Below are 25,441 nucleotides of genomic sequence, written 5' to 3'. Positions count from 1 at the left end.
CTAGGCTAGGATAATATCAAAGATGTGTCAACTCTGTATGCTATCATTTTTGTACAGTATTTGCCTACTCAGTGACTTCCAGCTAACATGACATTCCACAATAATTAGCTTCTTTTAACATGATGATTGTTAGCTATATCATTGTTCACCTACGTGTTTTGAATATGAAACATCCCTACAGATTTTAAGTTTTACTATTAAATTTGTATACTAACATTATGGAAAACACGGACACAATTCATCTGGTTATTTTAGATATGAAATTAGTATTTGGTGTCTGAATTAGCCTACCTATCAAACCTAGCATCCAAGGATCTGCTAAACACATGGCATTAAAAAACAACGCAAATGTAAATGGTGATAGGCATAAACCTCACAAAAAATACTTCCCTTCTCTCTGATAAAATACACCACCAAAATGATAGAACTTCTCAAAGAATTCAACAGTACAGATAGCTCTGAAAACATTTTGCCCAGAGAAAAGCAAACCCAGTAACCTTAGCCTAGCCTACCAAAGCTCAAGGGTGGGTGACTTTCCAGGGACACTGAAAGCCATCTGCCTCGCTCCTCTCCCCCCACGGGGAATGTTTTCAGTGCTGGATCTAAGGTTTATATTGAGTCAGGAGCCGGGGGAGGTACAAACATGTCACTTATGTGTCACCAGACCTCATTTACAAGACAGTTCCTTTAGGGACACATTTCTGACCATTAACTATTAATGGACTTCTCTCACGTTGTAAGGGTATTCAGTGACAAGATCATCTATACTATGATTAAATAAATTCACAACAAACCTATAATGTGAGGAGACAAACCACAGAACAAGTCACAAGAGGAGGATGCTGAGAGGGAACGAGTCAGACAACCAACCTTGTCTTCAGCTCACATCCTGCCCCTACTGGAATGATACCATTGTCTCACTGGAACACTGATTTGAGCACACAAGAATCAAGATTTGCAAATAAAATAAAATAAAATAATGTTTGGTACCCCCAAGGTAGCCACAGGAAAACCAGACTATATTGTCTCTGAGGGTCTGCTCCAGTGAAATGCAGAATGCCCCAGACTACACCAAAAGTCAGTGGGAATTCACAGCTTTCTAGTGTTGAGTCTGTACTAAGCACGTACATCACCTTATGGGGGAATACTTTTGTCTGCTATCTGATATGTATGGCATATGTACAGATTATGTATCATATGCGTACCAGAAAAGGCAATTATGGCTTGTGCTACTCACCTGCATTGCAATACTGGTACCATACTTTATAGGTTTCTGACTTGCAAGGTCTGATGATCCAAACAAAACCATAATTTCATCACAGGATTATTCCAGCTTAAACAATAATGCCGGAGAATAATTTTAGTCTTACTTTGTAACACCATTGCTGCCCTATATAAACCTTTTCTCTTTATTTTTATTTTAAAACTGGACATGGGTCAATGAAAAGTAGAAACAACTCCAGCTTTTTTAATCACAGCAATATAAAATAATTTTATAGAAGAAATCCCTGAACTGGGATGAAGTTAATTTCCCAAGTATTTTCATTCTTTATCCCGCTATCTTTCTGACGCATTAAAACCCTAATAAAAACAATACCGTAGGAAAGAAAAACAAACAGTAATTTTTTTAGAAAGGTTTTTGTGAAAGAACATATCCAAATTTGAGAGGTTTAAATAGGAATTATGTTTTGCATTCATGGGTTTCTGCAGCAAAAGTAATTCCACAAAATCATCCGCAGTTTCTTCCTCAGCAGAGGTATTCTGCCCAACATAAGCGCAGGATAAATGTCACGTGTTCATTTTATGGCCTGAGCTACAACGCAGCAGAGAAGCATCCTTTGCAGTTCTCACTTAATAAAGCTTTTATCAAATAAATCCCATTACACTGGAACGACAAAGACCTACTTTAGTGCGACGCAATTACACAAGAACTCATATTGACACTGATGTGTGCAGAAAGCAGAGCAGGCACTCCTCTCCAGAGAAGGATTGTAATATTATTTCAGCATAAAGAGTCCTACAAGACCCATGGAAAACATGGCTCCCCAGTAAAACAACTGCTGTTACATTGAAGGTGATACTTCCTGGCCCACAAGTGATGCGTCATGACAGGCACAATGTTTAATTTAGGGACACAAGGGAGGAAGATCATTCTGCGTCATGCGTAGCAGCAGCCAGTCGGTCCCCTGCCTTGTGCAGCTTTCTGCTTCTCCTCCACGCCGGGAGCCCAAGGGTGTAATGTCCTCTGCTGCCCAGCTCATCTCACACAGTTCAGCTGAAGTGTTAATGATTTATACCAGTGTAAATTCAGTGTGAGTAAGTAAATATGGCTCAGTTACATACTGCTACTGATGTAAAACTACTGAGCGACTTCACTGCTCTTCTGCTAACACTGGTCCTCCAACCTCCCGTCCTTGGGCAACTTAGTGTCTGAGATGAGATACAAGATGAGATACAAAAGATACAAGAATCCAGATTTTCTCTCTTTACATAGGTGAGATAACAGAAATGGCTTCCCCCTCTTCAGATCATTATGTGAGACTTTCACAACAGAAAATAATACCTTGTGTGTTATCTAAACCACAGAGAACAGTTTGGAAATGTCTCTTCTAGAATAGATTGCAAAAGGAAACTTATGAATCCCTTAAACATTAATTACTTACTATAAAAAGGCCAATTTTTCCCCTCACAGGATGGTTATACTTAGAGACCAGGATTAGAACTGCAGTGGAGGAGAATTGAAAGGGCATAATCATCTTTAAAATAATGTTGATTTTTGTTTTTTAGCCTATTGTATTATAAGTAATCTTCCTACCATAACTGATATGGGAAGAAGGAACTATTTTTTCCTGCTTCTTCTGCTTCGTTATTCAGCAATTTTGAGAGCATTTTGTGCAGAAGCCAAATTCACACCCCCCCAACAAAAGCCATTTCCTGCTTTCACACAGCAACCAGAAAGAAATGTCTCAAGCTGTGGGAAGCCACATCTGAAGGAAAAAAGACTGAGTGATACAACATGGCATACTTACAGCAGCACTTCAAACTACTTAAATCGTTTTTCTAACTGATTAGCAAGAAGTTCCCCATATTGCTTTAAATCATGTTAATTTTTTCCTTTTTATTGCTTTTCCTGAGATCTAACAGGGTACGTTTTTCAACACTACTGATACAAATGAATAATGAAACAAACCTCCATCCATTCTGGCCTGCTTTCCCTTTTACTGGCTTCAGTCTGAATAATGAAAACATCTATGATATAGAAACAGGACTCAGAATTGAATATTTTTTTAAATCCCTATGCTCTTTTGAGGCAGATGCTTTATTCTCAGAACAACAGGAAAATATCATTTAATTAAAGGCACTCATCTTCAGATATCACAACAGCAAATATATACTAGTATGTTCCTAAATCACCAGAGGCTGCTAAATATTCAAACACATAAATCTCCTAAGAGATGAGAAGAAACAGTAAAGATGCAGAATACCCCAACATCCAAGGTAGAACATACCACAAATGTAGTTATAACCAGTTAATACATAATAATCCCAGTCAGTGCTGCACTTTGTTCACCCTAGTAGGTTAGCAATTGGTATTTGAATCAGTATAGTTGATGTTTAAGTATTTAATACCCACAATAAATATCCTTTCTCTGCCTTTAGTACCAAGCTCTAGAGTTTTAATCCAGGAAACAACATCGTGTTAACTATCTTGTCAGAAGGCATCCATGTGCCTGTGCTCACTGCTATACAGCATCATGCAATGGCTTCAAGGGAAAACAATCAATAATTCATTGGGAGCCAGAGCCATAGGTTCAAAATTGCTTTGTTTATTGGAACTACCTTTTAAATGCAACAAGGCTTTCCAGAGCCACCACTCAAAAGCAGGACCCAGGGACAAAACAGCAACTGTGAAGTGCAAAGATGAATATATGACACCTGGAATCCCTGGGGGACCAGCTTATCTTGAGAGACATGGAGATTTGTGAAAATAGTGAGATGTGGAAATAAGACTGTGCTCTGTAACTCTTCCAGTCCTTCCTTTCAGAAAGGAGATAAGGACTACATGGAGGGTGGAGAAGAAGGGAGGTGGGGAGTCCCTTTGCTAAAAGGGAATGAGGAGAGGAAAGAGTCCCTCTGCCCCCAACCTGCTCCATATTCTGCCTGTTTTACCCCTGCACAGCCTCCGTACAGCTGCGCAGAGCATCGCACAGATCCTCACTGACACTTATTCCTCTACTTCAACATGTGAAGCAGCTGTGTGTGTAGAAACACAGCCAGGAAGCAATAGGAGCAAAGGACAAAAACCATCTCAACCCCTTAACAACAACAACAAATATCTCTCATTGGGCTGTAATAATTTCATCTCTTAAGTCAGGCGTGGGTGTGATCCTTCTGCTGCCGCTCCAGCCCGGTGTGGCTCTGGGAGATTTCTCGTTGTCTTCAGCAGAGCCACGGCTTTACCTCTCCCGCAGGCACACTGTGCTGCTCCAGCTCCCAACACAATGAAACCGTCCCTTTCGGTAGGTGCTGCGTGAACGCCCAGCTCAGGGAACTGCCGACTCAGCACAACAGCGGGCTGGAAAAAGCAATCCCAGCTCTGCGGTGGCACCTCAGCAGCTGGCACCCAGCTGTACGGCCCACAGCTCTGCGAGGTGAGGAACAGCGGCGCTGGACCTTCCCTTCCCTTCTCAGGCTCCCGCTTTGGAAGGCAACAGTCCTGCACTTGGGAAGTTAAACAAAGGGATTCAAATTCCTTGGTCATCCTCCCCCTCCTTTAGCAACCAAACCCTTTTCCCAGCACAACACTGGACTCATTTCTAATGAGAGCAATGAACTGTTATTAACAAGACCAATAAATGCAGGTTTCTATACTGAAGGAAATCAAAACTCAAAAGCAGGAGCTTACATGATTCTAACTACTGCTAGTTTCAGATACAATCTGGTCTATATTTAGCCCTAGCAACAAGCTTCTTTTGTTTAGGAAAACTCTATCTTGTAAACTTGAGCATAATTCTAAGGATTCTGTTTAATCAAAATCAAATAATCTTGAAATGGAAAGCCCCAGATTTTCCCAAAGTTTACATTTCATCCCAACAGAACCAATGGCCCCAGTTCTTCCTCTGGAAAGCAGGAGGCTTCCCAAGCACCCATTCATCTCCTCAATCAGTCCTCGTAGCAGAGGGAGAGGAGTTGTAGCAAAAAGTACTGCAGGGAAGCAACAAACAAAATTAATGGAGCTCTACAACTACCCTGAGGTCTGTCTCAGAGATATCTACAACTGCTTTAACCAAAATCCAGGTCACATGCTATATGTTTAGACAGTCTACATTGCAAACTCCACTTTGGTTTCTAGAGCTAAGGAGGGATCTTACTATCTTGTCTAGTATCACCATTAGTGAAGACTCTCAGGCCAAAACGTGCCTTAAAAGAAACGTTTGAAACCTCAGACTATGGTGGAAAGAGGAAACTAATTCCACTTTTTTCCCATTAAACTGGCTCTCTGGTGCTAATGGGAGTATAAAACATGATATCCACAGTCTGCTACTAAATTCAGATGGTTGCTTCAGAGCATTTCAGGATCTGACAGGAAATGACACCTTTTTTTCTTAGAAGTTTTTCCACAGTAAAAAATATGTTTGTTTGTTTCTTTCTTACAGCAAACACGCCCACTTTCTCAAAGAAAATGCAAGCTGCATTGAAATCCTAGCTGTAGTTAAAACTCTGCCTTTTGCCACTGAAAAGCCTGCTTACCTGGACTAAATAAGAAGTCTGTTACATAGTTGAATCCTTAGAAAGCATCAGAGGTGGATAAGGAAATGGTACCTAAGACATTAGCAAATACAAAAACTCTCCATGGGTGTAAGGTCTTGAAACAAAGGAAATGTGTTTATAATAGACAGAACAGCTTTTCTATGTACTATAATCATATTAGAGAAACATTAAAAGCACCCAGACTATTACCTCTTGAAACACACAGGACTGAAACGCACCTTTGATTTAAATTTAACAAGCAGTTACTTTCACTGCTGGGTCAAGCAAAGCAAAAAGCAAAAGCAGACAGAGAAACAGTTCTGACTGTAAGTGACAGCCCCAATGCATGTGCAGGAATGCCTTTTCATTCATGTTTTTCCTACCTCACATCAGTTTGTATTTTCCAATTTGCCTGTATGTCTTAATACATAATAGATGACAGCAGCTCCCTTATGCATGGCACAGGGCACACCATTCAGTATAGAGAGCTTTATAATATACACGTATTTGCCAGATGTGTGGCATGCTTTGCTAATAGAAGGGTGAGTGATTCTGGGGTCTTTTTATTTTGTTTTCAAGTCTAAACGTGACCTGCCTACTTTTAGTGACAGATGTAGCAGTTGATGTAATAACCTCTCATATCAAAGGAAGCGCTGTCATTGACTTCAGAGATGAGATCCTTTGGACTCAAATAATGGAGGCTGGTATAAAAGACAGGGGACTTTGACAGAAGAATTTGCTTGTTACTTCTGGTCCGTTTTCTCTTAAGTAAATCACCCCCACGTCTTCCAGCAATTCACCCTATTCAGTAGACAAATCTAGAGATATGTACAGTACCCTCTACTTACTGATGGGGATACTTACTGATGACTGTCAATAAGAGGAAGAAGAAGAAAACAAATTCACCTAGAAGACTGACAATAGGCAGAACTATCTGTCAAGGGATTAACTCAGACTAAATACTAATTCAGTAACAGAAGCCTCCCCTCCTCCCAAGACCCAAATTCTTTTCAATGTTTTTGATATATATGTGTGTATATATATCCCACCCTTCCATGTGGATATTCATTAAGATGATTTTCCTATGTATGAGCACATAAAACTGTGCAAATATCTTACCAGACAAATTTCTTTCAAACTTTTAAGAACCATACAGTAGATTCTTTTAAGTTTGGGAGACAGAAAAATAAAAAATGTGTGGTAGCAAGCACGGGCTGTGTTTTTGTACATATGCACAGATAACTTTTATATATACACGCATATGTATACGCACGTACACACAGAACAGCTGCTCACATCTCTTATGTACAAGGCTGAGCCAATCCAGTTTGAATTTTTCTGAGTCTTTCCAGCAACCAACAAACAAATGAAGAGACCATGCAGCAGAAGAAATACTGAAAAACAACCCACAAGGGCACCAACGTCTTGGCCTGCTACCAACGATCAGTAACATTCAATTTCTTTCTTGGAGCCAGATCCAGCTCCCACTGAAGTCAGTGGGCATTTCACCATCAACTTCAGTGGGAGCTGGCTCAGTCTTCAGTCATTTTCCTCTTGGACTGGCAAGGGATGAAAATGTTAGAGACGCAGCATGTCAAGCTCCTGATGGGAGGAAATAACACATCATCAGCCCTTAGGCTGATCAAGGAATGGGCACTGAATGTGAATCCTGCCCAGTTGCTGCAAGGGCATCAACCATAATGCTCCACAAAAGGAAGGTGTGGTTCATGCTCAGGAGAAAGAGACCCTTTCCATTGGAGAAAAAAAATGATTCAGAGATGACAACTGGCTATGAGCTACCAACATTTCCAGTTTACTAATACTTAAAAAGTATTACCGAGAGATAGAAATAGATTACTATTAAAAAGAAAACCACTGATATACAGGCAATAGCACTTGGCAAGCTGAATTCTTTTCACATCCTCAGCAGGTCGGAACTGGTGTCTCAGCATAGCACAAACAGCGCGCACAAGGATATCGCCACAAGTGCCCGAGATACAAGTGCGTACGCACCTGAACAAATTCATGCACACTAAACGTCATCGTACCGTCATTCGCTTTTATTTCGACCGAGTCCATTCCTATTATCTGATTGAAACGTGCCCTTGATTTAACTAAATCTGTGACCACCAGGGTGCCTGCTGCAATTTGCAAAGCACATGCAGTGCTTATAATGTCAATGGCGAGGTCTGAACCACACCACTTTTATCTGCAGTTAACTTTTATTGTCACGGGCTTCCCTTGGGCTTTCCCTTTTTTATCATTCAAAACTGACTTTTTTTCTTCTTTAAATGAAAGGACAACTGTCTACTGTCAATGACTGAGTCCCTAACAATCCACAGCGAACAACAGAGTACCCCAGGCTGTCAGTATCAACACTGGTTTTATTACAAATACTTTTATCCTGGCTGAAACAAATTTACATTAAAAATGGGAATTTGGCATACACATGCAAAAAGAGCATATTTCGTCATGGACACAAGCTAAAATCTTCACCTAAGGCCCCTTTGCAGCATCAATTTTACCATCAATTTCTTTCTCTGACTTTCCCTAGTTTCTGGCAAAGAGTCCATCATAGGACACTTTGGAGGAACTCCTAAACCAGCAGCTATTTGAGGAATTTGTTTGTCTCTACTTTTTTGATGCTAACATAAATCTGTTCCAATAGTGATTTCTGATTTACATCCCTCTGAACTAATGAACTCAGGGCAGCCAAATCCAAGCCCACTTTCCCTTTGTTAAGAAGCCATCTCCATTAGCAGTCACCCTCTGCTGATGGCTTGAATGACTTCAGGGATGCTGTAACTGCATGGGCAGTTACCCAACTTGCCTGGGACACAGCCAGATGTTTTTGCCTCTGAACTATCACTGCCATTAAGGAATTTGCTTGTGTGTGCAAAGTAAGTTATATGTAACTTCATTAAAAAAGCGTTGGTAGAAGTTATAGTGATTAGCGTATAAAGTCAAAACCTCTGACCGGAACTGATTACCATGACATTCTATGAGGACGTTCTTGTTTTCAGAAAACAGGCCCATACTTTCTCAAGGATAAAGAAGCATCTCCATTCTTATCTCATTTTAAAGAGTATTTAGTTGGGGTGAAGAAAATGGCACACTCTCTTAGTGATTTATTTAGTACAAGATTAGTAATATCTTTCACAAACTCTTCCCAAGGACATCAACAGTCACTGAATGACGCCTGTGCTAAAGGTGTATCTGTTGATTATGTCGAGCCTTAAAAAATCATATTGAAACCCCACAGGAATGACTAACTGCAAAAGATGAGTGTGTGTGTGTGTGTGTGTATATATATATATATATAAAAAAGGAGTCACTGAAAGAGCTGACAATATAATCTACTCACGTGCCCTCAAAATATATATATACACCTTGACCAATATGTTCTTCAACAGAATGCACTCCTAAAAGGCTGTGAAAATTGTAGATAAAACACACCGAATCCTGCTTTAGCTCCATCTTTTACTGCCCAGTCCTTTGATCACTGTTAAAAATCAACACCAGTTTGTGCAGATGAAAATGTAATTTACAGTACTTTAAAGATAATGAGGCATCAGTTTATTCCACCATATCATTAAAATAGATGCTGTATATAGGAATGTCAGTACTATATAAGATGTAACTATATAGACAAAAATCTTAATTGGTGAAGCTATACATCAAAGGAACAAAGGATGCAGAAATGCTGTTAGGCCTGTATCTTACAAATATAACAAAACAGTATCAAGCAAAGCTATCTGCTGGTATACTGGAATATGACAATAGGGAGCATATACCTACTTGTAAGGCCTATTATAGAGGCAAAACTATCAGTTACTGCTCTATCATTCCCCAATGACTCTCCAGCACTTATCTCAAACATACAAACAATGTCTCAACTATAATCAGATCTACCTTAATAAGCAGCCATTACATTAAAAAAATTGTTAAGAGACCTATATAAGGCTAGTTTATAAACTAGCCCTAGTGGATAAATACCTAAAACTTATCAAAATACATGATCAGAAATTAACTCAGTGTTCAGACATGTTAGATAAATGTGATTTATGTAACTGAAATGACAATAGGAGGCAAGGCTATTCTTCTAAAATCCATTCAGAGGCAAGGTCCATGCTCTAGCATGCCAGCTAAGGAGTTTGAGGTGGAGGGTTAGGGAGAAAAGACTGTTGGCTAAGTAAACTGATAAATCCTCAACCAATAAATGACAAAATCCTATTTACAAATGGGAAATGACTCTGCTATTTCTGCATGCACATACATATTTGTGCACTTTCAAACATGATTTATCCATCTGAAAAAGTGATAACTTGTTCTGAACAAGCACTAATTGTTTTATTTTTCCTCCCTCCCCCCAGTGAATCTTTCAGAGTTGGCCTTCAATGAGAAGAGATCTAAGGACACCTTGCTTATGATTCATCAGAGGATATAATACCATGACAGTGATGGATGCTGACAAGGGTGATGTGACCTGAAAAACAGTATCTGTATAGAGAAAAGCAAAAAGAAGCTCTGAAGAAACAGTGAAATGCAGCTCCACACTGTGCATTTTAAATAGAAAACACAGAGGTGGTGGGTTTGGGAGGGGGAAGGGGTTGGGTTTTTTGTTTGCTGGAAATGGTCGTTGTGTTTGATTGATTATGCATCCAAAACATAAAAAGACAAAACATATGGTACACAGCTATTGCTCAACACAAATGAATCGAGGTGGTCAGTCCAAGCGAGGTGCCTTCAATACTAGGAAAGCATTATAAAATGTAACTCGCAATATTCAGCAAAAGCTTAACTACGTCTCCAGCTGAATGCAATTAGCATTAAACAAAGGCCTCAGACACAAAAGTCAGCTCCTTAACGCACCGCACAGGTTAAGTGTGGAGAGGCTGCAGGCCCGGCAGTACAGAGGGAAAAAGAGGAGAGAGCAAAGGGAATCCACACTTACATGGCCTCTGACGGTTCCCGGTTGAGGCTACCTGTCTGTGCCTGCTGCAGAGACTGCGACCCTCCCATCCTCAGCGTGCCCTTGGGTTGAAGCTAGATGCGAGCAAGGCCAGCTTCCTCCGTAATTCCACCAGCAAGGAGCCCCGCGAGCTCTGACTGTGTAGAGGCTGCAATACTGCAGTGCAGATGGAAACAGCTGCTTGCATCAGTGGCAGCACAAGCAGAAACACTTCAGCAGCAGCTTCTCTTCTCTGAACTGTTGCCAGTTATTTTTTTTTTTCTTGGTCCAGATGAACACTATTTATAAAATAAAATAAAATCCCATCCACTGTGACAGGCTAATCATCTGCTAAACATCAGTGGTCCAAGCAGCTACAGTGCAAGCGCCTCTAACACAGGACTATTGGCTATTGAAACTGGCTTCAAGAAAAAAAAAAAAAAGAAAAAAAAAGAAGAAAAGCAGACCCTCCCTTTAAGCACACATTGTCAGCTACTGTGGCTCCCTAAGGACCTACAGGCAGGACCATTATATTGTGTTGACTCAGCTGATTTGAAATGCAAATGCACGTGTGCAGTGGATGCCGTGCATACATTTCCCTCTAATAACAGGCAAGTTGTGCATATCGGGATGATTGCAGAGAGGATTAATAAGCAGAACGGCTGCTTTTTTTTTTTTTCATTTAAACAAATGAGCTCATCCCTCTTGCAAAAAATGGAATCTTCCATGAGGAACGTAGGGAGAATATCATGAGCAGCCAAGGTAAACAAGGCAATGTGGGAGCGGACCCTACCCCGCGCAGCTCCATCCAACACATCGGTGCACTTAACCATTTTGCTTCTGCCTGCGCAGACCCCCTTGCTGGATGGTGAGGTGGAGAGCCGTGGGGATGCTCATCATCTAACACAGATGTGATTCGTGGTCAGGATCTTTAAGCCCAGAAAGTACAAGCCCAAGCAAACAGGATTTCAAACCCTACAAATAAGCTTATCCTTTTGCTACCATGGAGGTACCAGGGTACTGGGAATTCACGTGTGCAAGAAGCCAAAGGGGCTGGGCACCAACACTCTCCACATCACCCTCTTTAGCAAATAACAGATGCTCCACATACAAGTTACGTTTCGCATCACTAAAGGAGAAAAAAAAAAAATCAGCTGCACTACCGTCTAAACTAGGAATTAAACTCAAGGGACACAAATGGCTTGAAGCTATGTAACAATTCTGGATACGTGACAGGGCAGAGAGGTCAAAAGGATCAGATAAATTTAACAAAAATATTAAAACATACTAACTTCTGAGCACCTATCACAGCATGGCTTTCATGTTTCAGTGAGGCCTCACTAGGCTCACACCTTAAACAGCTTCTGGGTTTTTTGCCTCTGTTTGCAAAAAGGGAAAGCCAATAGGGTTTGCTTACTTTACAAGAACAAGGGCTGCTGTATACATGTGCAAGGTTCTGCCTCTCTGGGTGCACCCACAACAAATTGTTCGTGGGATAAGAAGAAAGAAAGATGCATAGTGAACACGAAGCACATTTCCTTTCCAGAGACTGCCTAAAATTAAATTCTGTTTTATGAACAGCATCAAAATAAGTGTGCTTTGTTTTCTGTACTCTTTTTTTTTTTTTTTTTAACTAAGGGGAAAAGCTAGTGAGCCAGCACTTTGTTTAGCCACAAACTTCCAAGCAAGTTACAATTTTGGGGTTGTTTTGATTGTGATGAAAGCCAAACCCTCATTTCTAGTGTCTCATTGCTCAACACTCATCTCAAGTCTCCCAGAGAAGCATCAGCACCGCATCACTGGGGACTGAGCTTCACAATTTCTGGCACCCAGCTGGGTGCCTGAGCCACAGTTAACCCCCAAGCTCAGCAGCAGAGCCCAGTGCTGATGCTCCCTTGTCAAGGTGGTGGCAGTTCACTACACCATCAGTATTTGCCAGCTCCCAGGGAAAGGCCTCTCGCTGCCTGGGCAGCCTGACCTGACCAAACAGCTATTTCCAGTCATCGCCAGACACAAGACAAGGAACCAGACTCATTCCAGGCACCACCACAACTCTACAGCTCTCAGATAAGTTGAAAATACAGGACAGGTTTGCACCTCTTCTGTGCTAGAGAATCCAGACTGCTTTTTAGCCCTTTCACAGCAGTATTTACTTCACCAGACATTTACCAGGATAAGCATAAAATGCCATGAACTGGATAAAATGCCATGAACTGAACAATTTTGTTAATGACAGTAAATCCGGAGAGCCAAATAAAAACACAACTCAGTGTGCTAAATTTTTATGTAGCATCAGGTAAACACTTATCAGGAACATTCCCAAATAAGTAAAACACAGAACAGAATTTGAAGAAAGTGTATGAAAAGCCCCATGTACACTCTGGCAGTAGATTTGAAATGGTTAAGTCCAGTATTTCCATCCAATATGGGAAATGAATGGTACCAGCCAACAGACTAAAATTACACAGCTGTATTCAGAGACCCTATTAGGTTGAAGTTACAGCTTGGCTTCAGTTTTGCATGTGGTAGCTCTACTGAACTACAGAGGAGTGGTCATTTGAATATCGTAAGAGCTCCCTACTGGATTTCATTTGTGACAGAGAAAAGGAAGACATTGAGAAAAAAAATTTCCTTAGAAAGACAAACACCATATTGAGAAAGTAAAGCCCTAGCAGGTACCTGGAAGCCAAAACAGAGAACACAGGCACTGTTTGTCCTGCCAGCAGGGAAAACAGGAATATTGTGGCATCTTCCTAACAGGTGTAAAGAATACAGTGAAAATGCCTGCGTCAATTCCCTTGTTTCATGTGTATATCTATTACATAAACAAAAGCCCAATTAAAAAAGGCTTGAATTCTGTTCGGAGGTAGCATGGTCCTTTCAGGAGCTGTATAGTGGTGAAAGTTTTTATTCCATCCTCCAACACTTCTATGCAACAGACATTCGAGTTCCACTAGAAATCCTAAGTCTTGGCTAACATGTTCACTGACAGTCTGCAGGATCAAGGGCTTCAGCCTTTCGAACCCAACTATGTCCCTGGCCTCTTTGCACATACCTACTGTCCGGGTTAGCAGGGGGCTCTGGTCTATCGTGAGGGGTGTCACTCACAAGGTATTGTCTCCTTCTCCCCTCCTTCTCACCTCAGTTTGTGTGCACAGCTCGCAGCACAGCTCAGAGATTCACTACGAGGACAGCTCACCCCCTCTAAGACACTCCTGCTTATAAAGGAGACAGGATTTAACTCCTCTCTTTGAAAAATAATCATCCAAACGGCTCAATTACAGCAACGTGAACTGGAGCTCTGGTGGAAGAAGAACATGGGCTGTAACACAAGTGAGACCTTGATGAATGTGTTTCTGTCAGTTCACTGTCAATACTTCATTGACTGACCAGAAGAGAGCTGCTTGGAGCTTCAGGAAAATGTTTCAGACCAAAAATGAAGGAACTCAGCTCATTACACCCAAAGGCACCTGCACAAAGAGAAGTTACACGCTCAAAAGCAGCGGCAGCTCTGACCAAGTACTACACCAAGATCCAGTGAGAGAAACTACAATTAGGAAAACAAAATCAAATCAAACTTTACATGCAAATTCCTATAGTGGGTACAGTTACCTCAGGGGGAAGGAACACATTTAATAATTTTAAAACTCCAGACTGCAATGGGTCTTTCAAAAAAAGATGTCCTGTTACTGAGCTTTGGACTTACAAGTGTTTGCTGACTAAGGGATGCAAGTGTAACAAATAATAGACTGCAGTCTCTGGCCAACACTGTGCAAGAAGCCAGACTGTAGATTTACTTTTGATTTGGCCATAAAATCTGTTACACTACAAAGCTGTCTGTAGACCAATCCTAGTTTGGGGTTTGGAGAGGATCTGTCATTTTGCCTGTTGCTACCTTCACCTAAACCCACGTATTTCTTTAAACTACTCTAGATGCTCGGAGGATCTTGTCGCTCACTGCTTGCACTTCAGAGAGCGGGGCCGTGTAATTAAGCATCATACAACTACAGCAGTAAGCTTGCAAACTGGCTTTGGCCTTTGATTTTTCTGTGGGGCAGCAGCACAGAGTCTGATAGAGCTGGAGACTGAACACAAACGTGGTGTGATCGGCAGCAATGGAAGATTTTTCCCTGCAGCCCGCCCTGATCAGTAAGAAAGACCTCGGATGAGAGGGGAGCTCTCCCTCTCCTGCCTGGCTCCAATCCATCCTCTGGGCCTGCCAAGAAGCATCAATTTAGTACTAAATTTAGTGCTGGCTTTTAAAAATATAAGAACTGTTTTGACACTCTAAGTACATTTTGTAAGAACTTCTCTGGAACCTGAAAAACACACAGATATAGCTCAAAAAGAAAAAGAATTTTTTTAAAATCCCACTGTGGCTTCAAAGGACTTAAAGATGCCCCAGGCATTTCAGCCTAGGGATGAACAGCCACATAACAACTTATTGTGATCCCACTGCTGGAAAAGGCTGTTTAAGTATTCCGTACCATCCTTTAAAATTTATCATTTTCTCTTCCTGCCTGTTTCATCCATTTAAGCAAGAGCCATATTTTGGGCTATACTAAATTAATGTTTTATTGAGACTTAATGGTTATTGGTTAGTTTTTTAAAATGCTGTACAGGCTCCTAACTATTTGGTCTTACTACATTTCATGTTTATATATAAATTCAGACTTGTGTCACTTGCACTCAATTTGAAATTTTTGACTTCCATTGAAAAACAGTGCTGGACAGGACTGTGATAAGGTTTATGATATACTGAAATTTATGTTCTGTTTCTTTGCTCTTGGCTTCACTGTCCATTGTGCTAGGCATTTATGCTAGTTATAACCATGACCACACATACACACACAGAAACATCAAACAGCCTAGTGAAAGAAAACCCTCCCTCACACATCTATCCCCCTTGGGAAGGAGTGGGTGAATATTAAGCTATACCTCCTAGCTGCAATGCATTATTGAGGGACTGTGCAGAAATGAGCACCATATAAAGCAAACTGCATAGACAGAGCAAAACCAAACATCCCAGTAACAAAAAGGGGGTTCTCTAGTACCCTGAAGGCTGCTGCCAAAGCTTGGAGGAATAGTACTGTCCATAAAAAAAACAAACAAACAAAAAAAAACGGGAAAATGTTAAAGAAGGATAGATTAATAATTTCCCTCCCCCACTATATTTTTTTTTTATATTTAGATGATACTGCCTTTGGATCCTAAAGCCTTGAATTTAGCCTGGGAAGAAGTTTTCACCCCAAGGACTCCTTTATTTGTAGGCTGCCCAGTATCAAAGGACTCATAGCTAGGGCATCCACAACATCAGACTGCTAAGAAACAGCAACATCTTTCCTAAAGGACTAAAAGGACCAAACTGCTCAAAAAACCGACGCTGTTAGGTACAGACACAGTTGCAAGGCAAACCGGTGCCTCCGGGAGGCTGGCTGTACTTTTGAGAACACATTAGCACATAAATGCACTGACATCATTTGAAGTGCAGTGGTGACAGCCTTTCTAGGACACTCAAGGCTGGAGACTCCTGTACTCTAAAACCCTTCCAGGAGCACCAGCCCTCCTCAGCCTTTGCTGATACGTCACCGCCTAAGCACAGGCTTGTCTACTAAGTCCTTCCCAGAAACAGAGGTCTCCCAGGACCAGTGTTGATCCTTATGTTACAGAGAAGGTGACAGCAGACTGTTTTCAACCACGTGGGCACTCAAGGTTTGGAGTTCATCTTTCTAAAGGTTAAACAGTAAGCAGTTTTACAGGCTTTTAAAGAATTCAAGCATTCTTCATTACAGGCTGCACAAAAATACATGGCTCTAGATAATGTTATGCATATTTCTGTGCTTCTTTACTCACCATGCATTTTTTCAGTCTTGGGACACCTAGGATTTCCTTTTTTTTTGTTGTTTAACTAGTCTGTCTTGCTTCTGTAGCCAGATTTTTGCTCCTTAGTCTTACCTCCATCTCTAAGTGATCAAGAGAGGATCTGTCTTATAATTTCTACTTGCCTTGAGGAGAGTCACTTAAAAGGCCTCAAGCTGCTGAAGTTAAACACTATAAGGCATTTGCTATCCTTCACTTTGGTTCTTCACTTTATCTGGTTAATTCTAGTCTTACATTATGCCTAGAGATGGGCCAGAAGGAATCTTGATGAGACCACATAGATCTTGCATTTGTTTTTCCAGCCAGGTCATTCCACGATCCAGCTCCCTGCCTGCACTCCTGCACTGCTGTGTAATAGGGACAGTGCAAATACTGAACACTGGTACTGTAACCAAATCCTTCCGAAAGTCACACCTAAGAACAGAAAGCAGCCCTAACTCCTTCAATCTCTCCCTCCCCAGAGGTGTGATTCTAATTTTTTTTTTTTTTTTTTGCTTTAGGGAGTAGCCACAGTATTGCATGTAAATAGACCACCATTTAAAATTAAAAATCTTTACTTTTCACCTTTAAGCACAACATCAGTAATTCATGAAGCCACTACTAATGTTGAGTGCAAGCAGCAGTGAAAATTAAGCCCTAATGACTTCAAAGGTAGGGTGCCCATAAAATGAGTGGATACCTCTCAGGTCATCCATACCATCTGAATGTAAGCGATGGAAAACAGTGCATCAACTCAGCATTTCATTAGCTGCACATTTCTAAAAAACATCACTGATGCCAAGGGTGGTTATACAGATGGCAGGTGAGTTGCTATGAAGAAAAGTTCAAGTTATTTTGAAAGAGGATACCCCAAAGAGAGAACCTAAGCAAATGCCACCTCCTGGAGAGCCATGCAAATTGTCAAAGAGAGGAATGACCTCTTGCTGCTATCAGGTAGCAAGAGCAGTGGAAGAAAAGCATATTTCTTTCCTTCTCCCCCTTAGGTTTATAGGGCAACTTTGTGCTACAAAGGAAAGAGTAAGTATGAAAAGTTACTTGAAATACACAACAAATTTATCCCATTTTGGTTTTCTGGCAAAAAACAGTGAAGCGTTAACATAAATTGTAACACTTATGCTTTAGCAGTGCCTAATAAATAGGCATTTAGTGCAGTTCATGTCCACAGTATAATTAAGAGAGGATTATAGTCTATAATTAGCAATTTAAAGGCACATTCATCACCATCCTCCAAAGATCCAGTTATCCCTAATTTAATCCCATTCCAGTACAGAGAAATCAGAAATTCAGCCCTAAAGTAAGAATGACAGACCTTTAGATTGAAATCACAGTCTTGTTGGTTTTTGGCTTTTTTGTAGCTGTTTCTTTTTTCTTTTTTTTTTTTTTTTTAATGGGCTTAGTGTGGGGTAATGATTCATGACTAGAGAGTGCAAATGAAATCTGAGGAGTAAAATAATTAGGGAGTGTTAAATCAGTTGGATATTCTTCAATATTCTCTTCAAGAAAAATAACAGCAATTTATTCAATTGCCTCTGTATAATACCTGGCATAACACAGCCCTATCTGTGTTACCACGATATAAAATAATACACCACAAAATACTATGAAGAGATACTAGGCGTAAAGCTTCAGAGATTTAACTTGTTGTCATAGATTAAATACTTTGATAAACACGTTGTCTGCTCCACCACTTATCTAGATTAACACGGTATGAGTGCTTTATTTGCACTGATACATTGTTAGTTCATTAAAAGAAATGCACTGTCTCAGAATTTAAAGCCTGAGCACACTCAGAATATTTCCATCTGACAAGTCAAAGAAAGATAGAATGACCAAGGAAAGATGCACCCAGGATGGACTCCCAGGAAACAAACACTTGAATGGGATTCTAAAAAGTAAAAAATAAAAATAGATAAATAACTGTGCACCCCACCCCCATTGATTGCTGTTTGGTTGCTAAGGTCGCTGCTTAATCTAAATTGCAAGTGAGATTAATGGCATTAAGAGTTATGAATAACCAAGATGCCTGCTTAGTTATTGGAATTTCCTGCATGGGAAACCCACTGCAAAGATAACAAAAGGGGCCTCTGCACGGTGCTATTCAGGATGCCAGGGGGACTACAGTCTTTCAGAGGTCGGCAGTGAATTACAATCAGTAACGTGAGAACTAAACACACCAGAAGATTTCGTGTACAAAAGCGTTTTATGAAATTAAGAAGCCGTACAAACAGGGAGATTAGGTTCCCGAGAGCTGAGCACACCCTCAAGTGTGGAAGCCTCCATGGTGGCTGTGCACAGATTTCACTGAAGGAACAAGGGGGTCTGTCTACCATGCAGATCTACAGAGGAGACACAAGTTACAGCTCAAGGGCAGCCAAAGCCCTGTGGAAAGCTCTTCACTGCATCATTTTGTGCAGGCTCTGGCCTGTCATTTGCTCCTTTGCTTTCCCCTCCTGCTGAGGCACAGATACTTCAATTTTGGGTTCCATTTGTATCATGACACTACTGGTATCAAGCAGGCCTGAATTCACTGAATCACAAACAAAACTTTAAACCCATTTTCCAAATTTCTGGCCCAGCCTTCAGACTGGGACCACAAGCATAACCACACCAAAGGAGGGAGTTTATTTTACTGCTGAATATGCCTCTGCAGACCACGTCCATGAGCGAAATGCCCAAAGTTCTGTTGTCATTTCAGTGCACTGGAGTTTCAAAACCACTGTCGGAGACCATGGGATCTTTTCTTGCTTCCATGCTTCTTTCTAAGCCTTTAAACAACCTGAGGTGTAAGATCCCTAAGACAGCTGGAGCCAAGCTTGTTCGGAAAGGAGCTGTGTAACACCAGGAGGGGACTGACATTTTTAAGGGTTTTCATGCACCTGCCCCCAACTGACAAGATCAGCACAAATAATACTCTCCAGGGCATCTTGTTGCAGGAGATTTCAGGAGGCAGAATCCAAAGGTCTCTTGCCCTCAGGGAAGAATTTGGTTATGAAAATGCAGGATGAAGAAATCACACAAGAACAGTATTCCCGACTGGTGCAAGTCTTTGCTGTGACAGCCAACGATGGGTGGTCAAATGACGACTAGGTAACGTCTTAAAGAAGTTAGCTGACAGCTTCAAGCTGATTTTGAAAGAGTTAACAGAAAATTGGTTTGAAGTATTTTCAGTATTTTTCAGGGGTTTCTTTTTGCTTTTGTTTTTAAAAGATTTAATATTAGAGGTAGAGTGCCCCAGAAGCACAGGCCGTATTTAAGCATAACATTGATTATTGAGAAATACAAAATACACCCGACTCCATAGTCTAAACCCATGCATTACCTGTTCCAGGACAAGAGGTGATGCCCTGCAAGTCCTCTCCCTTCCTGGCAGCACCAGGCTCCTCTGGTGCCCTGGGAGCTGTCACCATGGGTGCCACAGTGGCAGGGCACAGCAACCCCAGCCAGGTGTATAATCTCCATCTCGAATCTGTACTGCCAGTTTCGTAAGGTGGATGCAAGATGATTAATGCCATTCTAAAATTCCTTGTGGATGGATTAATTAGTGTAATGACATATTCATTTTGATGCTGCTGAACCTGTTCTAGCAGCAAGGAAATTACCATATATCACCTGAGGGAACCTGTAAAATGCACAGTAATAACAATCAAACAGAGGGCTACCGTAGCCCTTTTGTCCACTGCCGCATACAGAGAGAAGCTTTACAACACACATAAATAATTGCTCTCTTTGAGCATAAACATGCAGACAGAACGCACCCCAGAGAGACCAAATTCTGAACAAAGACATGGTTAGAAAACCAGCGACATTCCCCACTTCCGTCAAGCATTTTGCCTTTTAAAAATGCAGTTACTGGAAGCTATTTGTTGAATTAGTACTGCTTTATGGAAGCTGTCCTCTCCCAGCACTCAACATGCGGGTCCCCAGGCACCCTGCCCAGCACACACAGGACTGTCGTTTCCCGCCCCCCCCCCCCCCCCCCCCCCCCGAATCATGGGTTCACCCAGAGAAGCCTTCAGGATCTAGTCCCTGGTCTGGGGACCCCACCATACCAGTCCCACAATGAGCTATGAGAAAATGCACTTAGTCCACAACATTTCTGGCTTGAAAAACAGCAGACATCCCAGGACTTGATGCTATTACTCAGTAATAGACTGAAGAGATCTACAGTGAGCAATACAAAGCATCCTCCTGCATGGGGCTGAGCAGTTCTGAACACATCACTCAGGAGACACAGTCTCTTTTAAAAACCTGGAATGGAGAAAATGAAGGAAGAGCAGGACTGTGGCTCATTCCCATCCATTTGTTACAGACTGGCTGTTTACATGCAAGGTATCTATTGTGCTTCAGAAGACGGTGAATGGTTTTGGGGGGATTGGCCACAAAGCCTCAAGAAGAATCACAGAATCATCGAATGGTTTGGGTTGGAAGGGACCCTCAAGATCATCCAGTTCCAACCCCCCTGCCACGGGCAGGGACACCTTCCACTAGCCCAGGTTGCCCAAAGCCCGGTCCAACCTGGCCTTGAACCCTTCCAGGGAGGGGGCAGCCACAGCTTCTCTGGGCAACCTGTGCCAGGGCCTCACCACCCTCACAGGGAAGAATTTCTTCCTTACATCTAATTTAAATCTGCCCTCTGTCAGTTTAAAACTGTGACCCCTCATCCCATCCCTACACCCCTGATCAAGAGTCCCTCCCCCCTTTCCTGTAGCCCCTTTCAGTCCTGGGAGGCCGCTCTAAGGTCTCCCCGGAGCCTTCTCTTCTCCAGCTGAACACCCCCAACTCTCTCAGCCTGTCCTCACAGGGGAGCTGCTCCAGCCCAACGAGCATCTTCGTGGCCTCCTCTGGCCCCGCTCGAGCAAGTCTGTGTCCTTCTGATGTTGGTGCCCCCAGAGCTGGACACAGCACTGCAGGGGGGTCTCACGAGAGCAGAGCAGAGGGGGAGAATCCCCTCCCTTGCCCTGCTGCCCACACTGCTCTGGATGCAGCCCAGCACACAGTTGGCTTTCTGGGCTGCCAGCACACGTTGCTGGCTCACAGTCAGTTTTCCATCCACTGATACCCCCAAGTCCTTCTCCTTGGGGCTGCTCTCCAGCCACTCCTCGCCCAGCCTGGATTTGTGCTTGGGATTGCCCCAACCCATGGGCAGGACCTTGCCCTTGGCTTTGTTGAACTCCATGATGTTTGCACGTCCCACCTCTCCAGCCTGTCCAGGTCCCTCTGGATAGCACATCCCTTCCCTCCAGCGTGTCACCGCACCACACAGCTCCGTGTCGTTGGTGAACTTGCTGAGGGTGCCTCGATTGCACTGTCCATGTCACCAACACCGCTGGTCCCAACACCCACCTCTGAGGAACAGCACTCATCACTGGTGTCCTCTTGGACATCGAGCTGTTGACCCCAACTCTTGGAGTGTGACCATCCAGCCGAGTCCTTATCCACCATGTGCTCCATCCCTCAAATCCATGTCTCTCCAATTTAGACAAGGATGTCATGCAGGACAGTGTCAAATGCTTTCACAAGTCCGGGTAGATTTTGGGTTTTAGTTTCCAGGACCTAAGCAACTTCACTGCAATGCCTTCATTCTGTTGCTATTATAAAAAGACATCACTTCACTTGTGCACCTGACACACATTAGAGGTATACTACTACCCAGTTTATATAATACACGTAAAAAGATAATGTCTCACACCCTGCTTCCTACAAAAAAAAAAAACAAACCAAAAAACCTCAATCTTTCAAAAGGATTAAATTCATTCGAGGAAAAGAGCCTTGTGTTTTTCAATCCCATTTAATCCCTTCTTGGTTTTGATTACATCATTAAAAGCAACTCAGGCTAGGATTATCAGTATTGGTCATAAATGAAGGCAATGCATTGATTTTTATTTACTTAGTTTTACACCAAGTTTCTTCAAAGATGGGCAAAAGGAAAAAACTTGTTTTCAACACGTGATCGAGCAAGTAAAACCCAGAAGTCATAAAGCTTATCCTGTTTTTCTGTGTGACACCAATAATTCATCTTTGCTTCCTCCCAGGGAAGTGTTATGAAACCACCTTTTGGAAACCAACACCACAGTATGTGGAGCTTTCTGTAAAGCCTGTTGTAACTTTTTGCTTTTGGATAGAAAGATTTGTTGCTATCCTTCCTATTGGTTCCAGGCTCATCTCAAGAAAATTAGGTAATACAGAGATGTGTATTTAATTTCAGGGATTCAGAGAGCAGTAGAAGTTCACTATCCATCCAGAGTCTCTCAAAATGATCCGACTCCATTCTGGTTTAGCTTCTGAAAGAAAACTGACCCTGTATCTGACAACAAGGAGGACACACCTCTCCAATCACACCAGCCACATGTAACTTCACAGGTGTGGCTTTCAAAGCAGGTAGTGAGGCTACAGGTGAGGACATGCACAAAGACCGCATTTGCTTTTTGCTCCACAGAACGCATTATATCCATCTCTCTTCCTCATAGGACTATCAAAGGGATGGATCAGCTCTTCAGAGCCTTTCCAGCTCTACCCGTAGGGCTTCCATAAAGGACAAGTTACACTCACTAGCAATATCTCAGCACTTCTCCCAAATTATGAAGTGTCTGTAACACAGTTCATAATGTGACCATCATAGTCACAGAGGAGACTGAAATGCCTCAAGGATCCATTTTGCAGAAAACTGTGCAGTGGCACATCATTTGCAGAAGTTTAGCACCTTGCCATCCAGGTAGTTGCCATAAATGTGACAAACGGAAACATAACTCAATTTGCATGCTATTATTTTCCATGGCTGATTTGACTCGATACACATGAATCACATAAAAATGCAAGATAGTCCAAGAAGTATTTACGTAAGGGGCTGTTTATAACAGCAAAGGGCTATTTCAACAGTAATATATTTGCTTTTCAAGAGGATGCAAGAATTATCTTTCATCGCACAGATATCTCTAATTCTCACCTCTGTATGCATCTTAATTTCCATTAAGATCTGTGAAAGTCTGTGTTCATATTACAAAAAGAACAAACACGCAAGTTCAGCTGTAGAGAAAGAAGGCTGTGGGTGATAAGACTGCTATTCTCGAGGTATAACGAGGATGCTTGCCAGTGTTCATTTTGGTTACTGACATCCTAGGCTGGATTTTGATTCTGCGCTAAGCGGTTCTACTAATATTACTTAATTACACCATTGTTTACCTTATTCAAGAGATTCTTACGCATACATAGACATTTACATTATTAAACACACTACATCATTATCAAACCCAAACAAACTTCAGAGGCACAAGCCAATCTAAATACGTGAGCACAGCAGCTCTGCTTGTCTGCAGAGTTCTAAAATTGTTTCTCCTCTCTTTGATGCTGAATTCTAGTGAAAAGGGAAAAAAAAAATCACCATCTGTTTTGGTGGTTTCAATTTGGATTTGTAAACAAGAGTCATCTGTGACTACACTAAAGCACTCACAGAATGTGAAAATCAGTCCAGGGCATCCATAAAGCTCAAACAATTTTTGATGATTCTCTGGAAAGAGCCAACATCTTGGGGTGAATATTTTCTAACTTAGAACCTCACCTGACCATTTCTGTCCATTTTTAGGGAATGACCATGGTATCTACCCTTCATTCAGAAAACTCCAGATTACAGAACTTGCATACTGGTGCAAAACAGACCTTCGAGCACTTCTGTTTCCTACCAACTATACACAAGTGAAAAAGTGTGGGTCCAGTACAGTATCATGGAGGAAGATTACACAGAAGACTTGGCCTTACAGTAAGCACATACACCAGAGTTGAGGACACCATTTTCTGATCAAAACCATCAAAACTTTAGTACAAAGAGTTAACCAATATGTTTCCTAGATATTATACTGTGGATGGTTTTTTTGAAGAGCATTTGCTGATAGCTATTCATTGACTGTTCCACAGCAGAACATGTCTATTGTGTACGTTTTCATCTGTGATTCAGAGCATCCTCCTGCTGACATCAGCATCTTTTGACATTTCTGAACAGAGCTTTAATGGAATAACTGTATTTCCCATGGTGTCTCCTGTCTTGTATCGTACTTACCACAAGCTACCAGTCTGTATTTGTGGGGTGGAGAACGCTATTCTCCAGAGAACGGCCATTTAATATTCTCAGCTGTGCTGTGACCTTTTCCATTAATAGATGTCACAATAAGGGCATGCCTTTATTGCCGAGCCACAAAAGCATACTGGTTAATCACCCACAAGGCAGGCGTCATCTGAAGCTCTGTCATGAATATCTAAGCACATGTCTTGTCTTAACTATATCTGAGATGGGAGGACGCACACTTGGGGGTTTTCCAAGCAAAAATGCCCTAGGCCATCTATCAAACACTATGGCACCAATCAGTGCAAATCTGAAGGAGAGAAACATTTAACTTTGAAATCACGATAATTCAACCTTTCTTCAGCAAGAGCAAAACCAAGCTGAACTTCTTCCTTTAGTACTGACAACTACAATGCAAACCAGTAGTGTGAGGAAGATGACGGGAGCATCTGAAGCAGAATGAGTAGAACAGTCCTCCTGAATGTGACCTGATTTTGCACAGGTTCACAAACACTCCCCACCCCCCCCAAAAAAAAACCAAAACCAAATCCCAAACCTGAACTTCAAGAAAGGAAAACATTTGGAAAAACCCCTAAAAACTTACTAATTTCAAAATAGTAGGAAGATCAGCATAGTAATCACCAGTGTAGTCCAAGCTCCCTCTTCTGGTCTTTTGGAGTAAATATACTGAAGTTAGCAGGTCTCGATAGTCTACTATTTGGTTTCAAAATCCAGCAACAAACTATATAACTTAGACAGAACACCTGTTAAAGCCATTCAGCCTGTTTCACACGTTATATTTTCTT

The 25,441-nt window shown here is 41.7% G+C and overlaps 1 protein-coding gene across 8 annotated transcripts in view; it reads right to left on the bottom strand.

Annotated features, from left to right (window-relative positions):
• The window catches only part of TACC2 (transforming acidic coiled-coil containing protein 2), a 152,782-nt gene that overhangs the window by 55,505 nt on the left and 71,836 nt on the right, over positions 1 to 25,441 (bottom strand). The gene's annotated exons all lie outside the window — the stretch shown is intronic.

Source organism: Strix uralensis, chromosome 7 (assembly GCF_047716275.1).
Source record: "Strix uralensis isolate ZFMK-TIS-50842 chromosome 7, bStrUra1, whole genome shotgun sequence".
Classification (NCBI taxonomy): Eukaryota; Metazoa; Chordata; class Aves; order Strigiformes; family Strigidae; genus Strix; species Strix uralensis.
Note: the sequence above shows the minus strand (reverse complement) of the source record. Positions and strands in the feature narration are given on the sequence as shown.